This window comes from Bos taurus, chromosome 11 (assembly GCF_002263795.3).
Source record: "Bos taurus isolate L1 Dominette 01449 registration number 42190680 breed Hereford chromosome 11, ARS-UCD2.0, whole genome shotgun sequence".
NCBI lineage: Eukaryota > Metazoa > Chordata > Mammalia > Artiodactyla > Bovidae > Bos > Bos taurus.
Window position 1 is genome coordinate 77,241,836 of NC_037338.1, and position 26,239 is coordinate 77,268,074.

The 26,239-nt window shown below is 39.6% G+C and overlaps 1 long non-coding RNA gene across 1 annotated transcript in view; it reads right to left on the reverse strand.

Moving 5' to 3' along the window:
- Positions 1 to 16,902: 16,902 nt before the first annotated feature.
- LOC112448818 (uncharacterized) overlaps positions 16,903 to 26,239 on the reverse strand; it is a 412,466-nt gene continuing 403,129 nt past the window's right edge. The window contains exon 5 of the long non-coding RNA XR_003037249.2: positions 16,903 to 17,020. This is a non-coding gene — a long non-coding RNA (uncharacterized lncRNA). The remainder of the gene's footprint in view (positions 17,021 to 26,239) is intronic.

A 26,239-nucleotide genomic window follows, 5' to 3' on the forward strand; every position in this document is an offset into this window, starting at 1 on the left:
CCAACACCAGGAGTTTACCCAAACTCATGTCCATTGAGTCGGTGAAGCCATTCATCCATCTCATCCTCTGTTGTCACCTACTCCTCCTGCCCTCAATCTTTCCCAGCATCAGGGTCTTTTCAAATGAGGCAGTGCTTCGCATCAGGTGGCCAAAGTACTGGAGTTTCAGCTTCAACATCAGTCCTTCCAATGAATACCCAGAACTGATCTCCTTTAGGGTAGACTGGTTGGATCTCCTTGCAGTCCAAGGGACTCTCAAGAGTCTTCTCCAATACCACAGTTCAAAAGCATCAATTCTTCAGTGCTCAGCTTTCTTCACAGTCCAACTCTCACATCCTTACATGACTACTGGAAAAAACATAGCCTTGATGAGACAGACCTTTGTTGGTAAAGTAATGTCCCTGCTTTTTAATATGCTATCTAGGTTGCTCATAACTTTCCTTCCAAGGAGTAAGTGTCTTTTAACTTCATGGCTGCAGTCACCATCTGCAGTGATTTTGGAGCCCAGAAAAATAAAGTCTGACACTGTTTCCACAGTTTCCCCATCTTTTTGCCATGAAGTGATAGGGCTGGAGGCCATGATCTTAGTTTTCTGAATGTTGAGCTTTAAGCAAACTTTTTCGCTTTCATCAAGAGGCTCTTTAGTTCTTCTTCACTTTCTGCCCATAAGGGTGGTGTCATCTGCATACCTGAGGTTATTGATATTTTTCCCAGCAATCTTGATTCCAGCTTGTGCTTCCTCCAGCCCAGCGTTTCTCATGATGTACTTTGCATATAAGTTAAATAAGCTGGGTGACGATATACAACCTTGACGTACTTCTTTTCCTATTTGGAACCAGTCTGTTGTTCCATGCCCAGTTCTAACTGTTGCTTCCTGACCTGCATATAGGTTTCTCAAGAGGCAGGTCAGGTGGTCTGGTATGCCCATCTCTTTCAGAATTTTCCACAGTTTATTGTGATCCACGCAGGCAAAGGTTTGGCATAGTCAATAAAGCAGAAATAGATGCTTTTCTGGAACTCTCTTACTTTTTCAATGATCCAGCAGATGTTGGCAATTTGATCTGATTCCTCTGCCTTTTCTAAAACCAGCTTGACCATCATTCAGTTCAGTTCAGTTCAGTCACTTAGTTGTGTCCGACTCTTTGTGACCTCATGAATCACAGCACGCCAAGCCTCCCTGTCCATCACCAACTCCCGGAGTTCACTCAAACTCATGTCCATCGAGTCAGTGATGACATCCAACCATTTCATTCTCTGTTGTCCCCTTCTCCTCCTGCCCCCAATCCCTCCCAGCATCAGAGTCTTTTCCAATGAGTCAACTCTTCGCATGAGGTGGCTAAAGTACTGGAGTTTCAGCTTTAGCATCAGTCCTTCCAGTGAACACCCAGGGCTGATCTCCTTTAGAATGGACTGGTTGGATCTCCTTGCATTAACATCATATTAAACTGTTGTAAGTTAGTACTTACTTATCCTGCTACAAGTGTTGTTCTTGGTTATATCTTTTAGAAAGACACCAGGTTCAGATATACTCATTGCAATTATACTTCATTTACCTGGAGGTAACATTCTTGGAATTAGATTGAAGAATTGTCATTTTTTATTTCTGATGTTATTTCAATCTTTCAAATAAATATAGTCATGCTGATGGCATCTATTTAAAGTAAATCATAGTGCTACTTTAGAAACTGTATGATGTTATTTGAAATAAATTTTGTTGTTGAAAAGTTTTGTTTTTGAATCCTTTTGAATTAAACCTTTCCTAGTTCTCCATTGGATCCTCTCTTAATGTCAACTGTAATTTTTCCCCAAACTGCTGCAGTCCTCAAAGATCAATTCAAATAGGCCTCCTGTGAAGTGTTTCCCAAATCTGTTCAGCAGAGTCTGGCAGTCCCTCTCACAGTCTTGTATTCATTCCATTATTATTGCACTTAGCACAGTGGAGAGTGTCTATGTATCAGCACGTGGGCTTTCATCATTAGACCTTGGGTACCTTGAGCCAGTGGCTATGGCTTTTATCTCTACACCTCTCAATCTAAGCACAGTGTCTACTCAACTATAAGAGCTCAGTAAGTGTTTTATTAGATCTGTTTTTATGATTAAAGTACTGAACGTTTATTGGGAAAGAAAAAATAACTTTAGCAAGTAATGATAAACAAAGATAAAAATGATAAACATGATCAAAATAAATATATAACTATCACCAATATTTCAATATGCTTTATTCTTTCATATATATCAGATCATCACTTTATATATTCTGGTTAATATCTTTTTTGATCGTATTATTGAAAACTATAATAATAGTATTATTGAAAATGTGAACTATAAAACTATTCACTATGAAAATATTTGTATAAACTGTGAAAATATTTCACCTAAATAATTATTGAACAAAATTATTTTTATTTACACAATGGACATCCCAAATAAATACAAAAAGAGAAATAGTTGTATAATAAATCCCTATACACCTACCATCTAATTCAATAATTACCAATATTTGCTGAATGTTTTATGATTTATCTCCATCCATTTTCTCCACTTCCCACATTGGGTTATTTTAAAGAAGATTCCAAGCATCACATTGTTTCATAAGTAAATAATTCAGTATGTATGCATGTCTAAAAGATGAACATTTAGGGAAAAAAAGGCCCAAAGCCATATCACCCAAAATTATTTTAAATATTTCTTAATACAGAAATCCTGGATTATCTCATCAATGGTTATTTATAGTTAGTTTGTTGAATCAGTGTCCAAAGTCTTCATACTGAGTTTCCTGATTTTCCTTACATTTCCTATAATCATCTCACTTTTTTTTCTCCTTGTCATTACTTTATAATAGCATTTCAAATCCTGCATCATATTCCATGATGATATAACACAATTTATTCAAACAGTTCTCTATTATTGAGCATTTAGCTTATTTCTAATTTTTTATTAATTAAACAAAGTTCCAATGAATATGCATATAGACAAATCTTTGAGCACACCTAGAATTATCCTATTAGGATTAATTCTTAGAAGTGGAATGCCTCATGGGTTTTTTTTTTAAAACTTTTGATACAAGCTTGTCAAATTACTCCTCAAAATGATTGAGTTAATTTACACTCCTACCAGTCATAGGAGCTACCTATGCCCCCACACCCTCATCAAGGCTGCGTAATATATTTTAAATATTTTAAATTATTTTAAATATCTGCCAAATTGATAGACCAGAAAGATATCTTGCTGTTTTAATTTGCATTTTTGGATTAATAGTAAGAAAGAGAGCCCTGAATCTTTGAATCCTTGTTCTGTGTTTACTGTAGCCACAAAACTACTTCTTGGTAAGACCACAAAGGAGAAGTATGTTTTAAAAGAAAGACCCTTTAAAAACAGATTCTGATTATTAGACTTAAGCAGACATTCTGGCCCTGGTGAATCTATAACTGCCAATATTAATTTTTCCTTAGTCTTTACATAAGTTTCAGTTCAGTTCAGTCGTTCAGCCGTGTCTGACTCTTTGCAACCCCATGAATTGCAGCACGCCAGGCCTCCCTGTCCATCACTAACTGCCGGAGTCCACCCAAACCCACGTCCATCGAGTCGGTGATGCCATCCAACCATCTCATCCTCTGTCGTCCCCTTCTCCTGCCCTCAATCTTTCCCAGGATCAGGGTCTTTTCAAATAAAGCAGCTCTTCACATTAGGTGGCCAAACTATTGGAGTTTCAGCTTCAACATCAGTCCTTCCAATGAACACCCAGGACTGATCTCCTTTAGGATGGACTGATTGGATCTCCTTGTAGTCCAAGGGACTCTCAAGAGTCTTCTCCAACACCACAGTTCAAAAGCATCAATTCTTCAGCTCTTAGCTTTCTTCAAAGACCAACTCTTACATCCATACATGACCACTGGAAAAACCATAGCCTTGACTAGACGGACCTTTGTTGGCAAAGTAATGTCTCTGTTCTTTAATATGCTATCAAGGTTGGTCATAACTTTCCTTGCAAGGAGTAAGCGTCTTTCAATTTCATGGCTGCAATCACCATCTGCAGTGATTTTGGAGCCCCCCAAAATAAAGTCTGACACTGTTTCCACTGTTTCCCCATCTATTTACAATGAAGTGATGAGACCAGATGCCATGATCTTAGTTTTCTGAATGTTGAGCTTTAAGCCAACTTTTTCACTCTCCTCTTTCACTTTCATCAAGAGGCTTTTGAGTTCCTCTTCACTTTCTGCCATAAGGGTGGTGTCATCTGCATATCTGAGGTTATTGATATTTCTCCCGGCAATGTTGATTCCAGCTTGTGCTTCTTCCAGCCCAGCCTTTCTCATGATGTACTCTGCATATAAGTTAAATATGCAGGGTAACAATATACAGCCCTGACGTACTCCTTTTCCTATTTGGAACCAGTCTGTTGTTCCATGAACAGTTCTAACTGTTGCTTCCTGACCTGCATATAGGTTTCTCAAGAGGCAGGTCAGGTGGTCAGGTATTCCCATCTCTTTCAGAATTTTCCAGTTTATTGTGATCCACATGGCCAAAGGTTTGGCATAGTCAATAAAGCAGATAGATGTTTTTCTGGAACTCTCTTGCTTTTTTGATGATCCAGCGGATGTTGGCAATCTGATCTCTGGTTCCTCTGCTTTTTCTAAAACCAGCTTGAACATCTGGAAGTTCATAGTTCATGTATTGCTGAAGCCTGTTGGAGAATTTTGAGCATTACCTTACTAGCGTGTGAGATGAGTGCAACTGTGTGGTAGTTTCAGCATTCTTTGGCATTGTCTTTCTTTGGGATTGGAATTAAAACTGACCTTAAGAGCTTTTTAAAAAATGTAGTGGTTCCCTTATTTACTCTCACTAGAATGGTGATGCTTCTCATCTGGGATGTAGCCCCAAATTCACTTTACTGCATCAGGTACTCAGCTCCAAAAGGGCACGGGCTCTAAAGATCCTTTAATCTTTGGCCAAGTTGTCACCTTGGCATATTCCTGGGCAGCACCTATACCCCTTCTTCCCTGGAATAGAATTCCTGTGAAGTTGGGGTGAGGGTGATATACATGAGGTAGGAAAGAAACGATTTCCCCTTAGAACACTGATGTGCAGCCAATGCCAAGCTAAACTTTTGTTTTTTTTCTGTATGACTTTTGGCCATTAGAATACGTCTTTTGTGAATCACCTGTTCACGTTCTTGCCAATCAATAAATGAGGAACACATGAAAGAATGAATGATCACATTTTAGGTATAACCCTTCAAGTAGTTACAAGTCAGCCAAATTGCACCATCTTGTAGTCCATATTTCATTTTCTTGTCAACTTTTATTGGAGGAACTATCCAGGCTGGTAGCCATCTATTTTAAAGCAGGTTTTAAATATATCTTCTTTCTCAGAATTCTTCAAAGTAAGTTAAATAGTCAGGGTCTTATCTCTATGTAGCCTTTCAATGAGGACAGTCAAGATCTCACCTGTCTAAAAAGCAATAGATCAAAGATCACAGAATTATTGATCATGGGTTTCCTTCCTTCAGTGTGGTGCAAAGAAAAGGGTCTCTCATTTCTAAAGAATAACCTAACCATGTGCCCTGCATTTTTATTCAATTCCTTTCTTTCATCCAGGCCTTCTTCCACTCATCTTCTCCTTTCTGTTAGATCATCCATCCCACTCAGAGAACTGTGGTAACAAAACCCTTTGACCCATCTTTTCACAACTGACTTGAATATGAAATCAGTTTTTGATCCTTACAGTGTTTAACTTATCCAAGGGAGTAGCACTCTACAGAAAATGTAGGCTTGAAAATTACAATGGGCTGGCAATTAATGTCTTTACAAACTCAAACTGAGCACTATCAACCTATTTATGTAGATAAATAAATAGATAATGCAGATAGATATATAGATAGATAGGAAATACTATTCTATAGATTATAGAAAATCCTAAGTGGAGCTCCATGGAACCTAGAAATCTTACATTATTGATAAATATGCTCAGATTTTTTTTTTTGCAGTCAAATACATTTGAGAAATACCTCTTGTATTTGTTCCACTTAAGATTCATAAGACATATGAATATTAGCATATTAAATGCTTGGAGAAATCTTGCATTAAGAAACCTTACTTATCTCATTTAACTGAAGGTCCTAAAATTTATTTGACTACAGAATAGGGGGGTTTGGTTTGGTTTTTTAATGGAGTGCTCATCAATATTTTCTGCAGAATTATTTGGAAAGCACTGGGATAGAACGTAAGTGTAAGTAGCTGCAATTGCATTTCAGAAAATGTTCTAGATGCAGCATAGCTTTTAGGTCATTCCCTGTTGCTCTCTACTGCTCTCTCCCAATCTCTCCATCTCCATTCCCAATCCAGGTACACTGGTTTTATTCATATCAGAAGTATTATGCCTCCTTGAACACAAAGTGCTTTATAATATTCCCAAGTCTATTCATTTGCTGTTCACTATCTTTAAAACTGATCAGTAGAGAAATAACTCCAGAGAGAATGAAGAGACAGAGCGAAAGCAAAAACAACACCCAGTTGTGGATGTGACTGGTGATGGAAGCAAGGTCCGATGCTGTAAAGAGCAGTATTGCATAGGAACCTGGAATGTTAGGTCCACGAATCAAGGCAAATTGAAAATGGTCAAACAGGAGATGGCAAGAGTGAATGTCGACATTCTAGGAATCAGTGAACTAAAATGGACTGGAATGGGTGAATTTAACTCAGATGACCATTATATCTGCTACTCTGGGCAAGAACCCCTTAGAAGAAATGGAGCTACCATCATAGTCAACAAAAGAGTCTGAAATGCAGTACTTGGATGCAGTCTCAAAAGTGACAGAATGATCTCTGTTCGTTTCCAAGGCAAACCATTCAATATCATGGTAATCTAAGTCTATGCACCAACCAGTAATGCTGAAGAAGCTGAAGTTGAATGATTCTTTGAAGACCTACAAGACGTTCTAGAATTAACACCCAAAAAGATGTGCTTTTCATTATAGGGGACTGGAATGCAAAAATAGAAAGTCAAGAAACACCCGGAGTAACAGGCAAATTTGGCCTTGGAGTACAGAATGAACCAAGGCAAAGGCTAATAGAGTTTTGTCAAGAGAATGTACTGGTCATAGCAAACACCATCTTCCAAAAACACCAGAGAAGACTGTACATGTGGACATCACCAGATAGTCAACACCAAAATCAGATTATCTTCTTTGCAGCCAAAGATGGAGAAGCTCTATACAGTCAGCAAAAACTAGACTGGTAGCTGACTGTGGCTCAGATCATGAACTCCTTATTGCCAAATTCAGACTGAAATTGAAGAAAGTGGAGAAAACCACTAGACCATTCAGGTATGACCTAAATCAAATCCCTTATGACTATACAGTGGAATTGAGAAATAGATTTAAGAGACTAGATCTGATAGACAGAGTGCCTGATGAACTATGGATGGAGGTTTGTGACATTGTACAGGAGATAGGAATCAAGACCATCCCCAAGAAAAAGAAATGCAAAAAAGCAAAATGGCTGTCTAAGGAGGCCTTACAAATAGCTGTGAAAACAAGGTAAGAAAAAGCCAAGGAGAAAAGGAAAGACATACCCATTTGAATGCAGAGTTCCAAAGAACAGCAAGGAGAGATAAGACAGCTTTCTTCAGCAATCAGTGCAAAGAAATAGAGGAAAACAACAGAATGGGAAAAACTAGAGACCTCTTCAAGAAAATTAGAGGTACCAAGGGGATATTTTATGCAAAGATGGGCTCCATAAAGGACAGAAATGGTATGGACCTAACAGAAGCAGAAGATATTAAGAAGAGGTGGCAAGAATACACAGAAGAACTATACAAAAAAGATCTTCACCACCCGGATAATCACAATGGTGTGATCACTCACCTAGAGCCAGACATCTTGGAATGTGAAGTCAAGTGGGCCTTAGAAAGTATCACTACGAACAAAGCTAGTGGAGGTGATGGAATTCCAGTTGAGCTATTTCAAATCCTGAAAGATGATGCTGTGAAAGTGCTGCACGCAATATGCCAACAAATTTGGAAAACTCAGCGGTGGCCACAGGACTGGAAAAGGTCAGTTTTCATTCCAATCCCAAAGAAAGGCAATTGCAAAGGATGTTCAAACTACCACACAATTGCACTCATCTCACACACTAGTAAAGTAATGCTCAAAATTCTCTAAGCTAGGCTTCAATAATATGTGAACCGTGAACTTCCAGATGTTCAAGCTGGTTTTAGAAAGGCAGAGGAACCAGAGATCAAATTGCCAACATCTGCTGGATCATTGAAAAAGCAAGATAGTTCCAGAAAAACATCTATCTGCTTTATTGAGTATGCCAAAACCTTTGCCTGTGTGGATCACAATAAACTGGAAAATTCTGAAAGAGATGGATGGGACATGGAACAATAGACTGGTTCCAAATAGGAAAAGGAGTACATCAAGGCTGCATATCGTCACCCTGCTTGTTTAACTTATATGCAGAATACATCATGAGAAATGCTGGGCTGGAGGAAGCACAAGCTGGAATCAAGATTGCCAGGAGAAATCTCAATAACCTCAGATATGCAGATGACACCACCCTTATGGCAGAAAGTGAAGAACTAAAGAGCCTCTTGATAAAAGTGAAAGAGGAGAGTGAAAAAGTTGGCTTAAAGCTCATAATTCAGAAAACTAAGATCATGGCATCCAGTCCCGTCACTTCATGGCAAAGAGATGGGGCAACAGTGGAAACGGTGGCAGGCTTTATTTTTCTAGGCTCCAAATCACTGAAGATGGTGACTGCAGCCATGAAATAAAAAGATGTTTACTCCTTGGAAGGAAAGTTATGACCAACCTAGACAGCATATTAAAAAGCAGGGACACTACTTTACCAACAAAGGTCCGTCTTGTACGGCTATGGTTTTTCAGTGGTCATGTATGGATGTGAGATTTGGAGTGTAATAAAGCTGATCATGGAAGAATTGATGCTTTTGAACTGTGGTGTTGGAGAAGACTCTTGAGACTCCCTTGGACTGTAAGGAGAGCCAACGTAAAGGAAATCAGTCCTGGGTGTTCATTGGAAGGACTTATGTTGAAGGTGAAACTCCGATACTTTTGCCACCTGATGCAAAGAGCTGACTCAGTTGAAAAGACCCTGATGCTGGGAAAGATTGAAGTCGAGAGGTGAATGTGACGACAGAGGATGAGATGGCTGGATGGCACCACCGACTCAATGGACATGAGTTTGAGTAAACTCCGAGAGTTGGTGATGAACAGGGAAGCCTGGTGTGCTCCAGTACATGGGGTCACAAAGAGTCAGACACGACCTAGCGACTGAACTGAACTGATCTTTAAAACATTCTTCCTCACCATCACCTGCAAATTCCCACTATACTTCACACATAGAAATCAGTAAATCAGCAAGATCTGCCAAGATACTATGTACATCTTGTTTATCCCAGAATTGTATTTGTTCCTTTATAACATTCTATCCACACTACATTATCTATAAATCTGTTTCCCTCCTCAGACTGTTTTCTCATAGAGGTCAATGACCAGATCTTATCCATTATTTTATATCTACTGAACAACACAGTGTCTGGCACAGAGAAGGCATTCTACTTCTCTAAGTTAATTTATTTGCTTATCTGACAAACTTACTTTAAGTTGTAAGGAATGTAAATAATGCACTCTGTTCTGACTGTTCCTCTCCTTGAAATGTTTTAAGGCTGTGTCGTGTTGTCTTTACAGAAAATAAACATGAATAGTTTTATTATTCCCTACTGAAATGATAAACTGTCTATTTTCCCAAAGGCCTTGGTCATTCTGTTAATTTGGCTGTTATTGGAGCCATGGAACCATGAACTCTCAGAATTAGATGGCCATTCAAGTCATCTAGTTCTGCCACTTTTGTTTATTTACTGTGGAGATTTTTTTTTTTTTGCGTGGGTGGTTTCTTTTTTGGCTTTTAAATAAAACATTTTAAAATGCAAGTTTATTGTGCATTGTTTTGCATTCTATAAAACATATGTCAGCTTTTTTATCTTAATAAGTGGGTCATCAGCTGGGCTTTAAATGTTATTTCTCATATTAGAAGTGTGCCCTTTCTTCTCTTTCCATTGTAAGGGCTACATATATTACTTTTGATAGGACAGAACTAATTTAAACCTTTTAGAAATTGCAGCAGAGTAACAGATGAGAACATGCCCCTGATTTTTCCACCCATGGGCTTGGGACCTTGGTTTACCACTAAAGTTCATGGGTTGGCATCTTATGAAGAAAATCAAGAAATCTTCTGTGAACACCTTAAAAAGTTCACAGCAAGGTCAGATTAACCTGAATTTGGTCATGATGAGGCATCCGTAAGGTGAAACAAAGGTCAAATGCATTGAGGACTGAGCGGGCCCAGCTCTTCCCATTAGCTAAAATCCACAGGAGTCACAAATGCCTTGGGACCTGGGTCCTGCAGGTCAAAGAGAGCACCAGACCATGCCCTAGAATTCTAAAAAACAATTAAGGATTTTCTGGTTTAATTTCCCCAGATAATTAGCTCTAGAGGATGCCTTTGAATTTTCTATCCTTTTCCAGTATGCAAATTTTTAGCTTGCTAAATCGGTGGTGATCATACTAATAACCACTTTGCACAAACAGAAGAGCTACCCTTCTATAAGCATTTGTAGTCTCGGTCTGGCCACTACTTTGCATAACTCTTTTCCGTATTTAGCCATTATTCCAATTTTAGTGTCACTGCCCAACTTTCTACATGCACACCATCTATTATCACTGAAGCAGAAAGGGTGAGCTGAAGAATTGCAAAAATATCAGTGTGTAGTTTTTTTTTTTTAGCATCTAAAAAATCTTACCTTACAAAATGGAAGAGAAATAAACAGAGTAACTGGAAGATGATATGGCGTTAAATGAGAGATTTTGGGAAGAAAGTGAGTGTGTGCATGCATATTTGTGCTTTAAGATCAGAGATAAAACAGCTAGTAAGATACACAAGAATGGTGTAAAAAGAAAATAAAGGAGGCTTTGGGGAACAGCATTTGACCATGCTGGTACATATCCTTACTGCAGGTAATGTGTCATAAGATTCTGTTTTAATTCAGAGAAATAGAACTTGATGAAATGGACTTTTTAAAAAGCCATTTCTATCTTCAGATAACCTAATTCAGCCCTTAGGCATGATTAATGCTCCAGTGGACCTGACCCAAAGTGAAATCATTACAGCCTATGCAGTTTTATGCCTTCAAATGATTCATTCCTACAGGAAAGTGAGGGATAAAGAGAACGGTATAAATACAGTGATCAACCCCAAAGAGAAATTGGAAAGTTTAAAACTCATCTTTGGCTCCCAGGTGGAGGCCATCCATAGATCCCAGCACTGAGGTCAATGAATCTGAGGTTAGTTCACACAGAACAACGCTTCTCTCTAATCCCATGAATCTAGCCCCTACCTACATCCAAGGATGCCCTGGAAAAGCACTTCAGCATTAGTAACAACCTGCAAAGGCACAATAGCTATGCTAAAATTTTATGTTAAAATCTTCAAAGATCTCTCACCTTACTCTTGTGAATTGCCCTGAAGAGCTGGGCAGTGTGGGGCACATATTTTCTCAGAGCAGATTTTGTTGACATAAGATTTTCTTGCTTTTGATTCTTGTTTTCTTCTTGGCCCCTCAAACCATACTTTGTTTCCCTCTTTTGTGTACCCTTGGATTTTCTCTTCAAACTCCAAACAGTCAATATACTAGAAAAGCCTCCAAATCATGTTCAAAGGTCTACAAAACTAGCCTCACCCCATCCAACCCTAACAACTGTATTTATTATGTTCCCCTTTATAAACCAACCCCCACTTCATCATTATAGGGACTTAAGACTGCTGCTGGGAGCAAAGTAATGTTCTGAAATCTCCTTAGAATATGGCTGATTTTTTAAGGAAATTGGCTTCATCACTAGATAGAAGTTCTCAGAGAATTGAACTATTTTTTTTTTTTTACTATAAATGTTGTAAAAGGGATTCCTATCCTCAGTGAGAGGTTGGACCAGACCCCTAAGGTCCCTTCAATCTCTGAAATTGGAAGTTATGAGTAACCCGTGGACAACTCAGCTCTCCCAGTGTAATACATGTTTTTAAAGAGAAGGCTGAGGTGATGAATACCGAGTAAGATGCCAGGAGCCCATTCCCAGCTCAGAAACTGTTGGAGGCAAGACAGATCATGTTTCTACTGCTATTTCCACACCTGACTTAACACAAGCCCCAGGAAGGCAATAATATATCATCTTTTTTCTCAGTCAGGGTCAGATCAAGTCTATAAAGTTCAACAAAAAGCCAGTGTGATCCTCATTTTTCTCTCCTCAATGCACTGCCCAAGTCTCTGGGATTTTGACTCAATTACAACGTAATTTAGGGTCGGGAGAAGAAGAGAACAGGACTGCAGTTGATTCTGAAATTGCAATAGAGTTGTTTTCTGAGACATTAGCAATTGGGGACAGTTAGGTCACTTTGGCTTTTACATCTCTACCTCCGGCTTTTACTTGTTAGTTGCATTTACTCTGTTGTGGTAGCAACAGTGGTGGCAGCTGTGGGTGAATCACAGCTGCCAACCATCCAACTGGAGGTACTGAGGACTGAGGCTGCGATAATAAAGTCATTGCTTAACAGCTGTGGGCACAGCAGATGTTCTTAAGATGGACTAGAAGGAAGGAGAAATATGATAGAGAAGTTACTAAAAAATGAATAAGCCTTTACATAATAGAGCTAATAAGATTTCCTCCTTCAGAAAACATGTAATTTGCTCTCCTTTTTCTAGCCAAGCTACTTTAGATGTCATATCCACTATTATCCAAGGCCATTTCTTTTAACAAATGAGATGGGAAATGACATATCTTACAGTCTGGCTCAAGATCAGTCAACCCAGCATTACAAACAATTTCTTATGTTTTCTGAGCATAATTATTTCCTGTGGAGCTACAATAAGGAGCAGCTTTCAAAACAAGCTCAGTCTGAACGCAGACCTGGAGAGAGTGTGCTCTGGGGTGGGTGTTCCTAGTGTTCTCCAGTGACTTGTAATAAAAATAATCTCACATGGGCCAGGACTTCTATACCTATCATTTTAGTTCACATGGTTTAGAATTTGGAGACTTTGTCAAGGGACTAGAAGACCCAACAGATATTGACCCCCATGCTATGTTATTCTCAGTAAAATTTTCCATAAAAAGGAACTAATAAGGATATAGAATGTTTAAGGTTGTCTAGTAATGTTAGTCATTCAGTCGTGTCTGACTCTTTGTGACCCTATGGACTGTAGACCACCAGGCTCCACTGTCCATGGAACTCTCCAGGCAAGAATACTGGAGTGGGTAGCCAGCCATTCCCTTCTCCAAGTGATCTTCCTGACCAGGGAAGAATGCAGGTATCCTGCACTGCAGGCAGATTCTTTACCACATGAGCCACCAGGGAAGCCCTGTCAGGGTGCTTCCAGAAAGTGATCAGAGAAGCCAAAGAAGCGGGGGTGCAGTCAGGTGGTAAGTACAATACTAGTAAATTGAATAAGCATGTGAAGATTTGTAAAGTTTCATATAGGATTTGTCTGAAGAGCACTGGTGGAAAGCCCAAGAAAGTCAAATGGTATCAAATGTCTGACCAATATCAGTGTTTATAAACATCCTTGTATTAGTAAATATTACTCTACTGGGTGAGCTTAGAGGAAACAAAGACAACCCGCTTCTTTGGTAAACAGATCCCAGCTTAAGTGTACAGTAGGCTAGCGTGTTGGATGCTGGCTTCCTCTTTGATGGCTACTTCTAGGATGACCTCCTTATGGTCCACATTGCTGCCTTATTCTTTCTCCCATCTCCAATGTAATCAGCCTGCTTCACTCACATACCCGTGCCCCAAGGAACAGGGCAAGTGGAAGTGCATAGGGAACCATCTCTGGAAGGGAACATTGGCAAGAGGCAGTAAACTGGCATAGGGACAGGAAAAGACACGTTTTTAATGAAAAACATGCATACCTTACAGAAATATTTATTTCTAATATGGATTGAGAGTCTTAAAACAGAGGAATTTTCAGAACCACAGATAGCAATTAGGTTGCTTGTAATTTGGCTAACATTCTCAAACACAGTGGATATGGTATGTTGGATTCACAGCATGATAAATAGTTTTGTTCACTCCTTCCAGTGACCCACTAACTCTATATCTTTGTAGCATATATACCTTCCTGAGATATGAGATGTTACCACTAACAGCTTAAAAATATCACAGCACAACTTAGGAGAAAAAAAAATGATCACTTATTTACTTGAAATCAGTTGAAGGATTTTTCTCTTTGTCATCTTTTTTCCAAACCAAGAGACAGCATTAAGCTTTCTTTCCACTCTTGGATTTAGAGACATTTATAATTAAATTCAGACTCACTTTCAGGAAACACAAACTTGAATTCAAAGGTATTACCCTGATTCTAATTCTATTAAATGTGACCTTGTGAACATCTACAAACTCCTGCAAATTACTATACCTAAAAGCTTCCAAATCTACTATGCTTTTTCAGAGATAAAGGACACTCCCACATACTATAATCCTGGAAAAACACTTAAGAGTGAAAGGGTATCACCCAAAGCTAGTCTGGTCATGGTTGGATTGCCACCCAAAATTAGTATTCATGAGGGTCCCTCTGACAAATGGAGTTATTATCCACAGATGCTGTAAACATAAATCAGGAGGATATCATCAATAATGTTGTATTCTCTTTGTCCTCATCGTGTTTACAGATCTCGCTTTGAACAGCACATAAATACTTAGAGCATATTGTGGGAAACATGCCACTCATCTTATTAGCTTCCTCTGGCTCCAAGCTCTGACGCTGCTCATCCACCTACAGTGTTTGCCAACAACAAAAGAAGCCTATTGATCACAATGCTTCTCCCTTTGGCAGCCTTTCTGCCCACGATTACCTTGCATCACTTGCCTTAAGTCAAATGTCACAGAACAACTTACAAGGGATGTGTCTATCTAGTAGAGCAAAATGTATTACCATGAGTTTAATTGGAGGAAAATCCTTTGGTATTATGAATTGTTTACAATTTAAAATTTTATTTTTTGGCATTAATGAACAGTCAAAATCAGAGCGTACGTTGTAAGCTCCAAATCCATAAAATTGTTACTCATTAGCAATTTATTTTCTGAATAGTTTGCAGAGTCGCAAGTATCTTGGAAGCTGACCCATCAATCATTCTCAGAGTCACTCTATGTATGAACAGTTTTCTCTGCTGGCATTTTCTTTCTATAACAGAGGATCCCTATTGAAATTTCCTGGTAATTTTTCATCTGTAGCATAGTCTTCATTTGTCTTTTTTACTTTGATTCTAGATAGAGGCTGTGAAAGGATAGAGTCTCTTCTGTTTAAATGGAAAAGAACACAGATTGAAAATTTAGGAATACAACAGGGATATACATCCTCTGTGTGAAAAATAGAAAGGCTTTTGTGGGGTTATTTTCCACGGTGGAAAAAATAATAGCTGTGTCAGGATGCCATAGAGAACAGGTGCTCACATGTAAAGACAGTCATTTCATAACTGATCTTCTCAACACTTCATAGTCTACACTCTGTTACCTGTAATTTGTAAGGTGTGTATTAGACCCTCTGGAGGGCCCAGCTGTCTACCTTGATCTAATAAGGAGCAATGTTACCTCACTGAAGCATATCCCATGTTTGGGCTGTTAGTGTGCACCTTCAGGACAGTGTCTATTGACATGTCTCATGAAATATGTGGGTATTCAACCCTCTTTACTCAATTGCCTGATCTTTGTTTGTGCCCTTGGGTAAATACTGAATCATCAACTGCTCTATCTTGTCTACTTTTGCTTGCTTGGCTCTACTACGTAGGTTAAGATTCCATGCAAGTTTCTACTATTTGGATTCCCTGTCTGACTTTTCTACCTTTCCTTCTAGTCCCTGACCTCTACAATTCACCACTTTTTTTTTTTTTTTTTTTTTTTACTTTTTCAAAATGTAGTAAGGGACATTGGTTGATAACATTATATGTTTCATGTGTACAACATGAGGTACCAACTTCCGTATACATTACAGTGTGCTCACTGCCAAAGTTTAGTTTCCATCCATCACCGCACAGTTGACGCTCTTTACCCATTCACCCGTCCGCCCATCAGTGCCACTTGTCTCCTGGTAACCATTAGGCTACTCTCTGTATTGTTTTTCTTGGGTTAGGCTCATTAACTTATCTTGTTTGTTTTGCTTTTTTTATATTCCACATTTGAGTGAAATCACACAGTATTTGTCTTTTTCTAGGTGATTAATTTCACTTAGCATAATACCCTCAAGGTCTATTCACGTTGTAGTAAATGGCAAAGTTTTGTTTTTTATGGCTGAGTAGTATTCCTTGTGTGTGTGTGTGTGTGTGTGTGTGTCCGTCACATCTTTATTCATTCACTTTCTATTTTAAATAACACCCAGATGACGAACATAGGGGTACATATATCTTTTGAATTATAGAGTATTTTCATATTCTTTGGATAAATACCCGAAGTGGGATAGCTGAATGGTAGGTATAGCATTAATTTTGTGAGGGGTCCCCATACTGGTTTTGATAGTGGCTGTACCAGTTTACACTCCCAGTGTACACGGGTTCTCTTTTCTCCACATTCTCACCAAAACTTATTTCTTGTCCTTTGTGATAATAGACATTCTAATAAGCATTCAATGATAGCTCATTGTGGTTTTGACTAGCATTTCCATCATAATTAGTGGTTTAATCTCTTTTCACATGCCAGTTGGCCATCTGTATATCTTCTTTGGAAAAATGTCTGTTCATCTCCTTTGCCCATGTTTCAATCAGGTTGTTTTGGTTTTGGTTGGTGTTGAGGTATATGAGTTATTCATGTATTTCGAATATCAACCCCTTATCAGAGATATGTTTTTCAAACATATTCTCTTATTTGGTAGCTTACCTTTTCATTTTGCTGATGGCTTCCTTTGCTGTGCAATAAGCTTTTTAGTTTGATGTAGTTTCATTTATTTTTGCTTTTGTTTCTCTTACCTGAGGAGACATATGCAGAAAGATATGCTAAGACTGATGTCAAAGAGTCTATGTTTTCTTCTGGGAGTTTTATGGTTTCAGGTCTTATATTCAAGTCTATAATTTATATCAAGTTGATTTTTATATATGGTACAAGATAGTGGTCTAGTTTCATTCTTCTGCATATGGCTATCCATTTTTACCAAAGCAACCTTTTCTTAATCTGAACTATAGGATCTAAGAAACTATATGCTTAGCCAACTGATGGAATCCATTGAAAAACTTTGGTTCACAACCATCCACCCACATCTATATAATGGTGTCCCTGGAGAAAAAAAATGTGCTTAATAGCATTAAAGCAAGAGACTTTCAAGTATGGGCTTTGGCTGAGAACAGGAACTGAAGAACTGAAAACTGTATTTCTAGGTGTCATGTTTAACTAAAAAAGCTAAGTCTCCCCAAAGTCATAAATATGACTGAAATGGAAAGCTTATGAAAGAAATTACTGCCTAGCCTGCTGAGTACAAACTAAAGGAAACACTTCATTAAACAAGGATCTCTTGAACTCTCCTGGAAGCTGCTGAGACTCCACGTTTTAAACACAAAATAAGAGCATTGGTGTCATTCAAGAAAAGACATATTTTCTAAGTCTCTGTACCATTCATTAAGTACCTATTATGCACTTGACTATTTTCCTTCATTTTCTCATATTTGCTGCCCATGTTGTTTCTTTCTTGAACATGTAAAGCAACTTCCCACTAATTTCTCATGGAACTCTCCTCTTTGAGCTCCTTCTCTTCCAAGAAGTCCTTTCTAAACTACCACATGTCATTCAGTTTGAACATCAATAATTTTTCAACTGATTTATATCTAACATGTCTGTTCTGGACTCCTGAACCACTATGCATTATTAATTTTGCCTGCCAAGGCCTTGGTCTATCTGATTCACTGATTGAATCATTCATTAATTTATTACTTAGAAAATAATTGAGAGAGAAGCATGAGTCAGACTGTACACCTGGACTCTTTTAGTCAGCAACACAACATAATCAAGGCTAGCATAATCCCTGGTATTATCATGGATTTTTTTTCCCTTTGTCTTTTGCAAATAGTAATGACTTAAGCAACCAGGGCTTTAGACCCTGAGGATGGAATAGGATCAAGACTCAAGCTCCAACTGTGAAAATAATGCATGCTACCCTGGCCCCTGCAAAACCCAGCTTCTTCATCTACCTCTTTTCTTCTCCAAAGGACATTTGGTGAATAATTGAAACAATTGCAGAGATACATATTGAAAGCCTCTTTGTAAATCCTGGGTATTATTGTCACTATAATTAGGCCGTGTGCGATATATGGAAATCTTGATTAGAGTACTGCTTTTTTCAAAAGCTAATTAGCTTGCACAACAATATGTTTCCTGGATTTGTTTTCAGAAGGTTGTTTTATATTTTCTTTTCACTCTTGTCCCCAGAGCTAATGAACTAAAGTGTCCTCAAAAAAAAAAAAAAAAAAAAGACTCAGAACCCTGAAGTGTGAAAGACTGACTGAGATGGATGAGGGGACGTTTCCCCTGCAGTGGCTTGGGATAAGTGTAATCCCTGAGCTGGGGGAAACAGGTGACTAAGTTTGAAACAGAGAGTGTTCAGGGACACTCTCCTGTGATATGTGAGGGGCAGAGAACCACCAATCCTATGGTTTCATCTGTAGCGTGATTTTGAGAATCTTCCCTCCCCAACCAATGCTTCTCCTTTTGCTCAAATGCCATGAAGACTTATTGACATTCCATGGACTCTGTGCCTATCTAGCATTTAGTTGACCTATATCTCTATTATTTTCTATATTTTTGCCACTCAAGACATGTGGGATCTTAGTTCCTGACCAGGGATCAAAGCCATGCCTCCTGCAATGGAAGCATGGGGTCTTAACCACTGGGATCACCAGGAAGTCCCCTATTATTTGTTTGACATGTCTGTTTCCTTTACTAGACCAGGATCTCATCTAATTTTTTTGCCTGGTTGAAAGAAAGGAATTAAAAAAAAAAATTACTTGTTCCTTAAACTTTCTGAATCTCAGATCCATGAGCCTATTAACTCCCAAACACATGTCTATATACATGGGTGTTTCATAAAGTTTCAGGAGACTTATGGACTCCTTCTACTCCTCAAAATGCAAACACTTGCTCCAGAAAAATCTTTGTATTATTTCTTCTCCCAAATCATTGTGAGAGTTTGGCATGAGCTAATCAATCAAAGGCAATCATGGTTCTGCATCTGAGTTTTGGTGAGATATAGAAAAATCTAGTTGTTCAAATCCCATGGGAAAGTGACCAGCACTGTCTTCAGGCTACAAATCTTCACTTCTAAAATTCACAGGAGGATACATGGGCTGTGCCAGCACATGGGGTCACTATGTGAACCCCACAGAGGTATGCATAGAAATGCTGGGAGGAAAAAGTCTAGACTCTTGCCTTGGTTGAAATCATTTCTACAGGAAATTCTTACTGGTGGCTTCAATCCATGTTTTGCTATTACCACCACCAATGCATTTGTTGTGTAATTTTCCACTGTACATGTGGATGGTTCTCAACAACATTAGGGTTGGAGGATAATATAGAAATGGCTCAGGAGCTTCTTATTAAAGGGCACTTACCCTATGTCCCTCTCTAAAGAGGAGAGAGCACACACAAGGAATATGGGCTGCTGTATTGAGAGAAGTGGCTTCCTGGGGCTAAGGAATCCTGTGCTACTTCTTCAGATGGATGAGCATTTCTAATAAAAATAATTTCATGAACTTACAGAGAAATTTATTGAGAACGTCATATATGCAAGGCATTACCCTAAGCTCTTTGTCTGTTTAACAGTCACAATAATCATATAACAGTAGATATAACTATTTCCATAGTTTGCAAATGAGGAAATGGAAACACAAAGTTCACACAGTAAGTGGCAAATCAAAACTGTCTGACTCCAGAGTATGTGTCTGGAATCTCCTTACTACTTGCCACCCTGGATGATAACCACTCTGCCCCCACCTCAGTCAGGTGAAAGCCCAACCATGACAGGACTCCAGCTGGAAAGGCAGCGGAGCATCCATCCATCCGCAAGGAGCAGCCCTGTCTTCTGAATCCCCCAATTATCTGTCACCCTCCCTACCCCCTCTGCCACTTCCCCTAACTTTGCCCATGATTAGAAAACACACATCCTCATTAAAGTCCATCTCTCCATCCTGTTGGCACAAATTAAAACTAGCAGTGGCCCGTGCAGTGAACTCAGTGGGATCCCAGCTAATCATTTTTGTAAATTGAAAAATAGACTTCTTTCTCCATAAGCACCATCTGTACCTTCAGGACATTCTTCTTAACACTTTCTTTCCTGGACTATGCATTTCCGCTGAAAATAACCAGACGCAAATGTCTCAGAGGTTCCCATTTATCTGACCTTCATGATTTTTCTAAAAGGCTTCAGGCAACCAGAAGCTTCTCTGGCCCTCACAGCAAAGTGGTGCAGTTTGTAAGAGGCATGCTACTATTTCCACGTGATAGATGAGATTACAGAGATATGAAAAGGATATGCCCATTCACTGAGCACAACTTCTGGGAACAAACTATGTAACAGGCATTACTCTAAGTTCTTCAGATACAGTCATGGCCAAAACAGTGAAATGGAAACTCCCTGACTGCGCAGAGAATGCATTCTAGAGAAAAACAGGCCAACAGTTATGTCACACAGTATTCATCAGGCATTGTTCTAAGATTATACACAATATGTGCCTGCTTGTTTGCTAACAAATAGGCAGTTACTACCATCATCTCTGTTTGCAGTTGAAGAAACTGAGACCCAGAAAAGTTAAACACTTTTTCCAGCTTACATGGCTAATAAGAAGCAGAGCTGGCCTTCATGCCCAGCAGTCTGGTGCCAGAGTTTATGCTCTTAACTATCATTTTATCCTATGCATTGTCATCAGCTGGCTAGCAGAGAGACGTCTAAGACATATCCCGTGGCTTTCAGCACAGGACTAACTTCCTGGGAGAACAGACATGTACACTTATTAAGCTTGATAAACCCTCTCCAAAAAAGGATTTATTTTCTATTTTTCCATATAGGTCATGGCCAAGTATATTGGGCTTCTGCACACATTCATACCTGGCTCAAATCCAGGCTTCCCCATGTGGCAGTTGCAAGGCTTGGGCAAGCCCAAACCCTCCAAAACAGCACAAATGTAGCACTGTATCATACATTTTTTTTTCTTACCAATTATGTATAAAGGCCTTAAACTGTGTCTAGCATAAAGAACAGTGGTGGTGGTTTAGTCACTAAGTCATGTCGAGCTTTTTCAACCCCATGGACTGTAGCCCACCAGGCTCCTCTGTCCATGGGATTTCCCAGGCAAGAATACCGGAGTGGGTTGCCATTTCCTTCTCGGGGGATCTTCCTGACCCAGGGATCAAGCCCACATCTCCTGCATTGCAGGCAGATTCTTACTACTGGAGCCACCCGGGAAGCCCCCTAGTAAAGAATAAGCACTCAAAATATCGACATTATTATCTAACATATTCAAGTGATGGATCTGCAGCCTTCTCCAATGACTTCCTATCTGCCTCTCCCATTTGAGAGATGCTGGAACTACAAGGAAACTGAGTCTATCCTAGACCTTTACAGGGATTCAGCCCCTAGACAATACAGCAGGAAATTCCAACAATGGTCTTAAGGGACAAAGATCACTTGAGGTCTGAAATTCCTAATCCAAGAGCTTTGCCACAGATGAAAGAATCAACTATTCCATCACCATCTCTTACTAGGTTTTCAAACCATGAGCAAAAACTGGTTAGAACTTGATTAAATTCATTGATTCAGTAAACTTTTTTTTTTTCTGATATATTGGGTGAAGGGCATAATTCAGACTGATGATAATGATGGTTGTGATGATGACGGCTGTGGTTTTGGGGGCATCTTCCACACACCAGGCCAACAAGTGCTCACACTCACCATCTCACTGAATACCAATAATATTCTTGCAATATAATCATCCTGATTTTAGAGATGAGGAAATAAAGCTTATCAGGGACAAGTCCTGTGTCCAAGATGACACAGTAATAGAAGCACAACCAGGCTCAAACCCCAAGACTGTCAGACCACAAAGCCTCTTTGGATTTTTCTTATTCTTTGGGAACCTGGTTGCCCAATCCTCAGGAGCTTCTCACAGAAACAGGCATGTGGCTAATCCCCTGACCCCAGAAGCCAGTGCAGGTATCATGGGTGCCTGGAGTGCATTTAGAGAGAGAGAGAACTGCCCACTCCAGGCACCTGCAGTCTTTGAGGGCTCTCCTTGCAGTCATGGTCTTGCAGCCTTCAGTGCTAAACAAAATTCACCTAGCCAGAAGTGATCTCTAGTCAGTGAGGGACAGGAATCAATGGATGTGCACCTAAGCCCCCCTGCTCCTTGGCAAGACAACACTGAATGGCATTCTATGGGATTCCTCAGAAGACTCTCTGGCAGACTGAGCCCTCAATGGTAACCTGCTCATTTAACACACATTACTTGCATGACACCCCTCCCTGTGATAGTTGCCCCTCCCCCAGCTATGTTTCCTGAGCTCATCACCTAAATAAAGTACCAGCACCCGTGTCTTGCCTTAGCATCTGATTCTGAAGGAACACTATCTAACACGGAGTGGAAGAGAATTCTAGTTAAGGACACTGCTGTATCTTCTGGAAAAATTAGTAGAGAAGTCTTTGCAAGTAGCAATATTCACTTTTTTTTCTTATGTCCTTATTAGATACTGGCTCTGGCTGATTAAACAGTCAAATGTCAATCTAGCTGCCGATGGCATTGAGCTTAGTGCTGTCAGCAGGCAGTGTAAGAAATATCAGACCTGGAGCCTGTCCGGGGAGGTTTATAGTCTGCAGGGAGACAAGGGTGGCTCTCATGCTGCAATTAGAGGATGAGATAAGACAGCCATAATCAGGTGTGAGTTTGAGAGACAGCTGCTCTGCTGGCTTTAAGACTTTAGAGACAGCAGGGAAGGGTAAAGGCACTAAATAATGCAGGTCTCTCCAGATGTGCTGCAGGTGGGTTTCCAGTGTTCTGTGGTTTACAAGATGCAAATTGCCTCTGCTCTTTGATTTCCATCAACTCCAGCCACAGCAAGTTAAGCTCAGCATATAGAAGCATGGGATTCCGGGAGAAGATTAATGAAGCTCTCAAAGGAAGAGTTTCAAGTATACCAGGGCTCAAACCTTCCTTCTGCAAGAGCTCGCTGGAGCTCTGGCAGGCAGTATGTCCTCTAAGACAGCCTTAAGGTGAAGGGTCAACCCACCATATATAGGGAACTATGTGCAGAGCTGAACCTCATGTTATGCGTGCGTGCTCAGTCATGTCCAACTCTGAATCTAGGCAAATCCTAAACTTTGCTCACCCCTGAGTTCCCAGTCAAGTTATATGGGATGTGAATTTGGTCTTGAAAAAATTCCTGCAAATGGGATTTATAGTGAAAGCACAGCAATGAAAAAATGGAGATATTCACATTTGATTTCAGTCTCATAGGCCATGGATCATTGTAATTCTGGCTCTGTGGGCAAAAGGACTGGGCGGTGTCACCCATCTGAGCCTGAGTCTGATGTGTGAAGTTTTTAGGTTGGTTTTGATACAAGGACTCCTCAAGGAATCTTTAGTGAGATTCAGGCACAGAGTGAAGTGCTTCACATTATTCCCCTAATCCTGACAACAAACTCACGAAGTAACACAATGACCATTGCTCACTGATGCTCAGAATGTTACATAGCTAGAAGAGCTAGTCAAGATTTTCAATAAGTCTGATCCAGAGCCTGTGGTCCTCACCACATGTCTATTCACATTCAGCAAATATATAATATTGGATAGTTTTGTACATGTGGGGTTTTGTGGTTGTAGGAAAGTGTGTTTCATATAAAATAGAGGGTATATGTACAGATATTCATGTATCTACAATCACTAATATAGTTGACTGAAAAAAACAATGAGCTTTCAACTGGCAAACCAGCATATTGCTGCTGCTGCTGCTAAGTCGCTTCAGTCATGTCCGACTCTGTGGGACCCCATAGACGGCAGCCCACCAGGCTTCCCCGTCCCTGGGATTCTCCAGGCAAGAACACTGGAATGGGTTGCCATTTCCTTCTCCAATGCATGAGAGTGAAAAGTGAAAGTGAAGTTGCTCAGTCGTGTCCGACTCTTAGCGACCCCATGGACTGCAGCCCACCAGGCTCCTCCATCCATGGGGTTTTCCAGGCAAGAGTACTGGAATGGGGTGCCATTGCCTTCTCCGAACCAGCATACTAGTGCTTTTCAAATGCTTTGTCTGATGCATAAGATACAACTGACCTTCTTCATGTTAAGAAGCAAATGAATGAAAGGTTTGGAGTTATGTGAGTCTTCTTTTCCCAAAGCCTGCCCATGTTCACTAGCTAAAATGCAATGCTCTTATTCAAAGCAATATGATCCAGGAGCAAAGGTGCTGGAGTTTCTCCTGTTGTGTTTCTTATGAAATTGCAGCAATGCAGCTCAGGCAACATTTTCATGCTGCTACTGCATAGGAAAAGGAGACAATGTTTTATTAAAATAATGAAGCTTCGGGGTTCGCTAAGTTTTCTTTTCTGCTAAAGGCATCCTCTCTTATAAGAATTTTCATTTATTTTGGATCACCTTCTTAAAAGTAATTTCATATAGATTTTTCTATAGAAGTTATGTAAAGTTGGCAGGGCATTATAATGCCTATTTACAGCAGGGGATAAACAGAAGAAAATCAAAGAAGTCGCAATGCTTCTGAACACTATTCAGCTAATAGTGAAGTTAGAACTGACTTCACAATGTGTGTGCATCTGTGTGTTTCAGTGTCAGTCAGACACACATTTACTGAGCAACTCAGAGGGGGTTCCAGACAATGTGTCTGGATGCCTGAGTAATGGGCTTTACACCCAAATTGTGGAGGTAAGCATGCAAAGAACAATCTTTCAGAGTCACAAGTATCGTAAAAGAGATATAAACAAAATATGGTAAGAACGTGGACAAAGGAGAGAGTAGCGATGTCTAGGGTGGGAAATCAGATGAATTTTCTCAGAGCTATTTCACTCAGTGCTAGATAAGAGCAGAATTTGGACAGGTAGAGAAACTGGGAAGATAGGATTCTATGCAAATGATAACCACCTGAGGTCAGTGCGGGTGTTCAGGAGGCTGTGGGTACTGTAGGATGGCTGGAGTTCAAGGAAAGGTGAGGAGCAAGGTGGGAGTGAACGAGCAACAAGGCTAATGACACACCTTCAAGGTACCAAAGAGTGTGCACTTTCTTTGACAGGAACTGAAGAAGGATCACGATTTCCAAGTGAAAGGGAAATAATAATTTTTGTGAGAGGAATGGGGAAGGAGCTGTAACATGTTGGGGATGTCATGAGTGACTGAGAAAGCATCACCTCCTCTATGATTCACCCCCTGATACTCCCCTCCCCGAAGGTGAGGGTAGTTGCTTTTCCTCTGCGATTGACAAAACCGTCCCATGTGCCCATAACAGCGCTGAGCACATGTGCTTCACTTTACCTGTATCTGTATCTGTCTCAGTTTGTCTTCTCTCTTTCTCTACACCACAAAAAATTAGTCCATGAACAACTGGAGACAGTAACTGTATTTTGATGCAGTTAATCTTTATATCCAAGTACTCGGTATATTGATTGGCTCATAGTAAGTGCTCAACTAAAGGTCTATTGGGTTTCACTGAATAGAATCCATAGGAAAGGAGACAAGAACAGATGAAAATAATGATGTCTTTTTGGTATAGTGAAAGTAGTTCAGAAATTTCATGTCTGATGATCATTATTTTCTCAGTATGATAGGAAGAAAAGTCAGCTATTGTGAGAGAAACATAAATTATGTAGATTTCTTATGGAAATCTGTAAAACTTTAGACCTCAAAAAAAAATGCAGAAAAAAAGTATAAAGTAGAAATGAGATTGGGTAAAGGAGGCGTTTAAAATTTCAGGTAATGTACAGATGAGAACAGAAATCACTGTTGTAAAATGGAGTATTTAGTTTGGTTAAACGACTTGTTTCTAAAGAAGAAAGATGATTTAATGACCTCATAGTGGGAATCTACTACATACCTTGGGTTCAAGTGGCCAAAAGAACTGAGGATGCTGGAGGAAGAGTAAAATATGATACATGGACAGGGCAGAAAAGAAAGAGAATGTGGAGTGATACTTCACTGGAAATTTTTAAG